Source organism: Oxyura jamaicensis, unplaced genomic scaffold, assembly GCF_011077185.1.
Source record: "Oxyura jamaicensis isolate SHBP4307 breed ruddy duck unplaced genomic scaffold, BPBGC_Ojam_1.0 oxyUn_random_OJ72583, whole genome shotgun sequence".
Taxonomy (NCBI): Eukaryota; Metazoa; Chordata; class Aves; order Anseriformes; family Anatidae; genus Oxyura; species Oxyura jamaicensis.
The window spans coordinates 1-8375 of record NW_023311129.1 but is presented as its reverse complement, the minus strand read 5'-3'; the positions used below and the strand labels follow the sequence as shown (position 1 = coordinate 8375).

At 47.6% G+C, this 8375-nt stretch overlaps 1 long non-coding RNA gene across 1 annotated transcript; it reads left to right on the top strand.

Annotated features, from left to right (window-relative positions):
* The first annotated feature begins 209 nt into the window (after positions 1–209).
* On the top strand, positions 210–2945 carry LOC118159890. Its single transcript, XR_004747276.1, has 3 exons — positions 210–426; positions 545–757; positions 2671–2945. It is a non-coding gene; the product is annotated as an uncharacterized LOC118159890 (long non-coding RNA).
* The last annotated feature ends 5430 nt before the right edge of the window (positions 2946–8375 follow it).

Below are 8375 nucleotides of genomic sequence, written 5' to 3'. Positions count from 1 at the left end.
ATGTGCAGTTCAAAAGCTGCACTTCAAGATGGGTGGATCCAAAGTAACATGTGGAATAGGAGACTTATGCCCTAGTGTTGCAGTGTAAGATGTGTTTCCTAACCAGAATTGGCAACATGACTATTTTTTTCTCCCCTATTACCCTTTTTGCTAGTGCTTTTTGTTTGACTGTGTTTGTTTTGTCTTAGTTTCTAATTTTTATGGGGCAGTGACTTTAGGTGGAAAGAAGGGAGAAGCCAAGTATTTTTCAGTGAAGACGAGAACAATTGTCTCTGTATTTGTCAAAAGAGATGGTTTTGCAGGTGCAGGGTACTTCATTGAGACTGTATTCTAGATGAACAGGAAACTGAAGAAATGGGTGTCATTCCAGATTCTTGGACACTTCAGATGACTCCTACTGGACATTCTCAGGTAGACCAGCAACAGGTGAGTGTTGAGAACACTGTGGAAGTTTCTACAGAGCCAGACATTGGAGTTATTGTGGATCACCCTGAGCTCAAAGTATATCTAATTTCAACTTTTTTTTTTTTTAATACTCAAATAGGAGCTCTTGTGACCAGGCCAATTGCAAATGAAGTCAGTTGTTAACCAATGCCAACGAAAACAATGACGTGGAAGGACATAGAGATTGTGAAGTACTGAACCTAGAATGCAGTGTGACTGTTTAGTGTCCACACCTGGTGTAGATTTCTGTAGGCTACCGTTTGCTTTTGGTCAGCTGTAGTTTAGGAGACAGATGCTTTGCCTAATGCTGAAGGTAAAAGGCCTTGTTGAATTTTCAGATAGCGCACTGATGACCTGCTAGTACTATTGGTTATGACTGTTGTTTTAACAATTGGTATGATGGGTTTGAGGGCTTTTATTTGGGGATTTTTTTAATTTATTTTTTTTGCACGCTTTGATGTATTAGGAACCGGAAAAGGATCTTTATTTCTTGCAGTGATGATTTTAAACCTGAAGTTAGCAGGTTGACATAAAGTAGCTAGCCACGGATAAGCGACTACGGAAATTGCTTCAAAATGCAGTATTAGAATTTCCCATGCATGCTATTGCAGTGTAATAAGGGTTTGCCAATCGCCCACAGGAGGGAAGTGGTTATCCTAGGCTCCAGCAGGGGAAATGGGTAAGAGTGGCCCGAGGTACGTGAGGAAAAAGGTTCCTTTGCATGAGTTGGAGAGGGCAGAAGTAAGGACCATGTTGAGGGGAGAGCAGAATGAGGGAAATGAGCAATTAGAATGAGGAAATGAGATCTGGGGAAAATTGCTAGGAGTCGTGGAGGTTGGCCCAAAGCAGATAAGGGCTGCTGTGTGTGTGCTGCATGAATCCTGAGTGGGGGGAATATGAGCAGCTAAGAATCCCCTTTGGTAAAGGGGCTTGTCACCACTACTTTAGTCACATCCTTAAGCTGTGACCTCATTTGTAGAGGCGCTACTAACTTTTTGAAGCTGTCTTCCTAAGGAAGCAGATAGCAGGTTTCTCTGTTGTTCATGTCTGCCCGTATATCCGGGAAAGCCGTAGAGGTTTTTCAGAGAGTCAGCCAGGTAAACCTGAAGAAGTTGTTGGCTTGTTGTTGTTGTTTGCTCCTTTGGCCTAGAACTTGATGAAGAGATGATCAGTGTGCAGCCATCCATATGGCAGCAGTTAGGTACAGTTCCACATGGCACCTTGACCTTTCTCAGACCTTCCTTTTCTGTTTCCTGCAGCTGAAAGCGCTCTGGGTGTGTTTTGTGTGTTTGATCTGCATGTTGTATAGACTGAAGTTGAGGGCAATCCTCAAGTTTTGTGCTAGGTGGTCTGAGGGAGGCAGAAGCAGACTTTGATGCTAAGGTGCTAAGCAGCAGTGTGTCCAGGGGGCAGTAGTATTTCCATTTGGCATGGCTGCTCTCTAAAGCTACATACCTGGAGTCTCATGAACAGCTGTGGCAGTGGAAGAAGGTGCTGTCACTAGCTTGTCACTGCTGCTGTGCCAGAGATGATCATCTCTGTATCTTTGGTAATAGAAACGCCTGTGAGAGAGATTGGTAATTGCTCCAAGCAGTCACTTTGCAATTTGTCCACCCCTGAACGGCAAGGTCGGATTGAGTTGACAAATGTAACTTTGCTTTGGGCGCTTGAGCAATGTGTTCTGCCTGCAGAGTTGCAGGCATGATACAACTTTGGCTACTGGGTAAAGGGAATCACCAGGGGATGCTTCCTTCTCCAGCTGGCACAGCTGTATCTACCAGATCTGTAGCCTAGCTTCCAAACATGCTTTTTAGAGGGCTGTGCGCTGCCTCACCAGCTTCTCTAATGAAATGCAGCAGCGGCTTTGCTGTGGCAGCAACTATCCTACAAAGAGGATCGTGTCCTTCCCTGCTGTTTGGAAGCAGCTGACTTGCAATGATGACCATAGATGTGACAGATTGCTTAGTAATAAAAGATTGTCTGAAATGGAAGCATTTCCTTTCTCTGAAGTCTGAAAAATGAACTCATTTTCTCCACTGCAATCTCATGGGATATTTAATCTGTTCCCCGAAGCGTCCCGTATCCAAGAAAGTATCCGTCCTGCATCCAAGAAAGTAGGATGTCACTTGTATTATTGCTTAACATCTGGAAGCATGAGGAGGGTATTCAAAGGATCTCGTGCTCTTCTAAAGTTTTTTTTTTTTTTTTCCCCATTGTTTTCTTCAGAAACTGTTCCGCACTGTCATTGAGCTAAGTAAGGGATCTGACGTATTTGACTTGCAAAAAGTATATGGCACGGTTAATCAATGTATTTAGAAAGATTGGGAAGACTATGACAGAACGGATTTGGTGGAGGTAATTTTTGTTTTGTCTTATAGCACTTAGTGTCACTGTTCTGCAGTATTTGTGCATTCTGGCTCCCACGGTTATTTAGCATTGCTCTTTCCTGCTTAGTGCGTCCAAGGGAGGTGCTTGGGTTGCCCAGGAAGATGTTGGTGTTTCCTGAGAGGTGGTACACTCAGTGAGTACTGAGTGGTGCTGCTGGAGTGACTCAGGAAGATGCCTGGGTTGTCTGGGGTGGTGCTTGATTCCTCAGGAATATCCCTGGGTGCCTGGGGCTATGACTGGCTTCCCAGGGCACACAGGCATCTCCCTGCAGTACGTAAGCATACCTGTGGGGCAGAAGAAAAGCCTCCGTGGAGCACACAGAGCTATCCCCTGTTCACCAAAGGTTCTGCCCCTGTCACCAAAGGATCTCCCTGCAGCACAGAAGCACCTTCCTGGAACACCCATTCACCTCACTGGAGTACCCAATGATTTCCCCATTGCACTCCTCCATCTGAGTGGAGAACCCAAGCATCTCCCCAGGGCTCCAAACCCCCACGTGGGGCACCCAAACAGCTCACTGGAGATGGGAAGCACCTCCCTTGGCAGCCAAGAGCTTCCATGGGGTGCATAAGCACCTTGCAGGCATCCTCCCAGGGGACATAAACATTTTCCTGGTGGACCCATGCATCTCCTCCTAGCATTCAACCATTTCACTCCAAATACTCTCCTCCACCAAAAAACCATGTCTTTGGCAAAGTCAAGAAGCTCCGTAGAGCACTTGAGCATCTCCCCAGGGCACCTAAGCACAGCTTTAAAGCACAGAAGTACCTCCCCTGTTTCATGCCAGGACCTCTTTGGATGACCCAAGCATCTCCCACAGGAAAGAAGCATCTCCTTGGAGGACTCAAACCCCTTCCTGGAGAACAGGGAGCTGTTGGGACCCATCCATCTCCATGAGGCACCCAAGGATCCCTCCAGGGGACACAAGGATCTGCCTGGAGGACCAACACACCTCCTCTCAGCACTCCAGCATCTCACTGCAGCACCCAAGCATCTCCCCTGGGAAGCCAAGCACCTCCTAAGGCACACAGACGTCTCCCCAGGTCTGCTTAGTGTCTGGCTGAGTCACCAGGTATCAACCCTGGAACAAGCAAGGTCCTCCTTTTAGAAACCAAACATGGCCTTGGGGCACACAAGCACCTCCCTGGATCAGCTCTGCAGAGCCTTGGAGGAGACAAAATCTCCTTGGGCACACCAGGATCTTCCCAGGGCATGCAAGCACCTCCGTGGATCACCATGTGATCTCGATTTCAACCTTGGTTGCCCTGGGACATGTGTGGGTGCTGCAGGAAGGTGCCTAGTGTCTAATGGAAGTGAAGAGCATGTCCAAGAAGATGTTTGGGTACTCGAGTGTGGTGCTTGCATGGCCTGGGGAGGTGCTGGAGTGCTCTGGGAGATGCCTGAGAGTTCTGGAAATGCCTGGCTCCCTGGGTGAGCTGCCTGTGGGATCGAGGGAGGTGCTTGAGAGCCCTGCTGAGATGCGTGGGGATGCAGGAAGCTGCGTGGGTGCTCGAGAGAAATGCTTGAACAGTGTGGGGAGATGTTTTGGAGCTCCAAGATGACACTTCTGTTCCCCAGGGAGATGCACGCTTGCTCTAGGGAGGTGCATGGCTGCTGTGTGGAGATGCTTGGGTGTTCCAAGGATGATCCTGGGTGCCCATGGAGATGCGTGGGTGCCCCCAGGTAATCCTTTGGTTCCTCTTGGTTTGCTCAAGGAATGGATGTGTACAAAGAATGATACTTGGGTTCTGTAAATACGCTTGGAAACCCTCACTGCTTTCAGTGCATACAGGGGGAATTCTAAAGATGTAACTGCATAAAATTGCACTCAAAAGTCTTCCTTATTTAGAAAAAAAAAAAAAGGAAGAAAAAAGTTTCTATAAATTCTGAACCTTCCATCTCGTCGTCCACCACCACCTCTACCAGCTCCTCCTCCTCCCCCACCAGCTCCCCCACCAGATCCCCCACCAGATCCACCACCACCACCACCACCACCACCACCACCACCTCCTCCTCCTCCTCCTCCTCCTCCTCCTCCTCCTCCTCCTCCTCCAGCACCACCTCCACAACATCCTCCTCTACATAATTCTCCTCCTGCCATCCCCAATACTCTGTTTCCCATTGTCCCCGTTGGCCCTTTTATAGGGAGGGGAAGACACACCCCCTATTGATGACAAGCCAGTTACAATACAGCTAAGAATGGCTAGCCAGCCAGTCAGGGGACAGGCAGTGCATCACAGGGAGTCATGAAGATGCTGGGACCAGTCAGCTGCTGCCTCACAGTGCCACAGTGCCATGGTCCTACTGAGTCACAAACGGAACTAGATCTCGGAGGGGTAGGCAGTGCTCACCACCAGAGCCTCCCAGAGAAGCCACCTTTGCACACGTGGTCCCTGGCAATTGCTCCTGACATCTCTGGGCTCAAGGTCATTGGTACCAGCATGCCCTTGTGAGGGGCACGCGCAGCAAGGTGGCCAGGAAGCTTCTGCCAGAAGTGAAGCCACAGGAATCCTGCAATCTCTCTGCTGGCCCTCAGGACATTGCCTCAGTGCAGCTTCAGTCTTGGAGGCCAGCATTTGTACCTGAGTCAGGGGGCAGGCAGGAGCCTTCTGTGTGAGGTACCTGAGACCCCAAAGAGGCTGTTGGGCCTTCAATTGCCAATTGCTTTTCACTTCAGATGAGCATGTAAAAGTTGTGTTTTAGAAAGAATGGTGACAAAGATGGGAAGTTGAGGAATTTCCACTCTACAGCCACAATTCTCCTTCTTTCACCTGCATTGCACACCTGTGTCTGCTGTGTTCTCACTTCTGCACTTGAACAGCACAAACCCTTACTCCTTTAAGGGCATACAGGGAGGATAATAAAGGCATAACATTGCACTCAAAAGTCCCCTTTATTAAAAAAAGAAAAAAAAGATTCTATGAATCTTTTGCAGTTCTTCAACATAAAAGAGCACTCCAGATTTTTGTAGAATCACCGTGTTGTTACAAGTTACAGCTAAATATTCTTTGCAGGCATTTAAGCAAATTCTTGGCAGATCCATCTGTAATCACTTAAAGGGAAGCTGCCTCTCAGCTGGGCTGTTTTATTTTTTTATTATTTTTGTTCTTGGCTTTAAGATACGTAAGTTTCATTTCAGGATCTCATTCAAGAGAACATCTGTCCTTTAGAGGCATGGCTTTGGACATGCCTTCCCTTCCAGTTTTTTTTCTTGGAATGACCAACCAAGATTTGCTTGCTAGTAGTTCTCTGAAGCTCTGAATTGAAGTTTTGATGGTTGGACTCAAAACTGTCATATACCTCTTAAAAAGGTGTTTCCTTTGGTCTCTTGAAAAGAGGTGCTAATGGGACTATTAGGGGACTGCAAATGTCTTGGGTGCTCTGAAGCTGCTAAATCACTGCTAAAGCACTGAGTACTTAATGCTGTTTACAGAAGTTTTGTGTGTTTGGAGAGTAGTACTCACTTGGCATAGTGCTTGTTTTGCTTTTGGTGCTCTTTTGTGCTTTTTTTTTTTTTTTTTTTTTAATCTTGTTTTAAAGCTTAAAGGTCAAAAATTGAGAGCCTGTTCCAAAAATTGAGAACCTTCTGCAGTATTTCTGAAGTTTTTGGCATTTAGTGGAAGCAAGCAGTACACCTGTTCTCAACATCTAGTTAAGCACTCAAATCTTGATTTACCCCCCCCCCCTCCCCCGCTGCTTCCCCATGAATGGAAATGAGATAAAGGGGAATTAATAAGGGGATGGCCAGGCTTGCTACAGGCTCACTTTCTCCAGAATCTCTTTTTACCCTGGCAGCATGCTTGCATGTCCGCAGCAAAGGTGAATTTCTGCTTGGGGTGCTTGTTGACAGGAAGATTGTTGCAGGCAGGTGAGAAGGCAGCAAACTCTTGTGAGCCTGGAGGAGAGTCAGTGTCACTTCTGGGCCTCGTTGGAATAGGGTGTCGATTAGGAGAAGTCTCTGTTAAGGGCATCTAGCACTAGCTGTTGCTCTGGGTTGCTTACTTCTCTCTTTTGCTCTTTTCCAGAAAGGTGAAAGGAGAGCCAGGTTCTCTGTGCGTGCCTTGTCTTCTGCCAGGATGTTGACAAAGAACTCGGTGATGAGGTTTTCAAGGGGCAGAGGTGGCTTTTTTCTGAGATCAGTTCTGCCATGCTTCCGGTTGCTCACTGTGTCCCAGGCTGAAGCGGCGAGCCCAGCGAACGATTAATTTGAGCTCTTTGTTGTGTGAACTTGCGTAGGGAGGCTAGGAAGAAGACGGTGTTCAGGCCTGCCAGTTCCATGCTCTGACCTTTTCCATCCTTGGGTGAGCCACGTGTCCCGGCTCATCCTGAAATTGCATCCAGTGCAGGTAGTGCGTGCTGTCCCCGATGCACTTTGTGTTTGCCAGACCAGCTCTTCCTTAATTCCTGCAGCGTGCCCTGTAAATGTACCGCGGTACACTGCTTGTAACTGAGCCGCTTTACGAGGACTTTGTAGTCCGATCGCTGTGAGGCTAGATGGGAATAGAGGGCATGCTTGACCCAAAGTCCACGATCCCCAAGTGTTGGGCAAGTATGGATTTAGGCTCTTGAAGGTCAGATCCATCACTAGCAAAGTAAATCCCTGCCGTTAGAGTGGCAGTAATTGCTGTAACCCTGTAGCTGAAGGCAGCAATAGGAGTTAAAGTGGAGGTGGCTGGCTGCTTGCCTGCTGAAGATGAAACCTTTTTTGGTCCATAAACCAATTCTTCACCGTGCTGGCTTGGGGGGAGCAGTCTCATGCTCTGTGAGGACGTGGCAAATGTCAGCAGGCTGGGCAAACATGGCTAAACAGCTTTGGGCTTGTGTGGTGATGGCCGGAGGGCACAGCCTCTGCTGCTGGTGAGGAAACTTTTAGTCCTCCCCCAGACTGAAGCCAGGAGAAGTTGTTCACTGTGAAAACAGGAAACTTCTGCTTTTAAGAGTGGTGTTTATCACAATGAGCACAGTCAGTGCATCTTCCAAAGGGCAGAAACATTGAGTACATTATGCAGAGGCAAGAAGAAAGTGCTGCTGCGCCTCAGTCCCCTCCCAGCCCAGATTTAACAGGCTTCCTGCCTTTAGTTAAAAATGTTAGTGAGAGTCTTGCTCTGAAAGGGCAGGATTAGTGACAGAGCTGGGGAATTCATCTCCTTGGGCTCCAACAGTTGATGAGCCTGGGGGCAACTTTAAAAAACACTCCTGTCTTTGAAGAAGCTGGTGAATTGTGAATGATGCCCTGTTGGCTTTATGTGGAATTGGAACATTCTGAAAAGCTGCAGGGAGGGGGGCAGAAAGGGGCCAATAAATTGAAGCTGAGCCACTGGGAAGCTAAGACAAACTCGTAACCTTGTCATTTCACAGGGAGTCAGCCTGCTTAACCACGTCAGTTACACAAACCAGATGCACAGCTCTTACGGTGTAGCTGAGAAAGATGGCTCTTCAAGTTTCACCTATTTTATCGATGTTAACAGCATTACGTTCCAGGTATGAAGGTACCTTCACTAAGATGGGAACCTCTAAATTCTGAAGAGCAAACTTCAAATGCT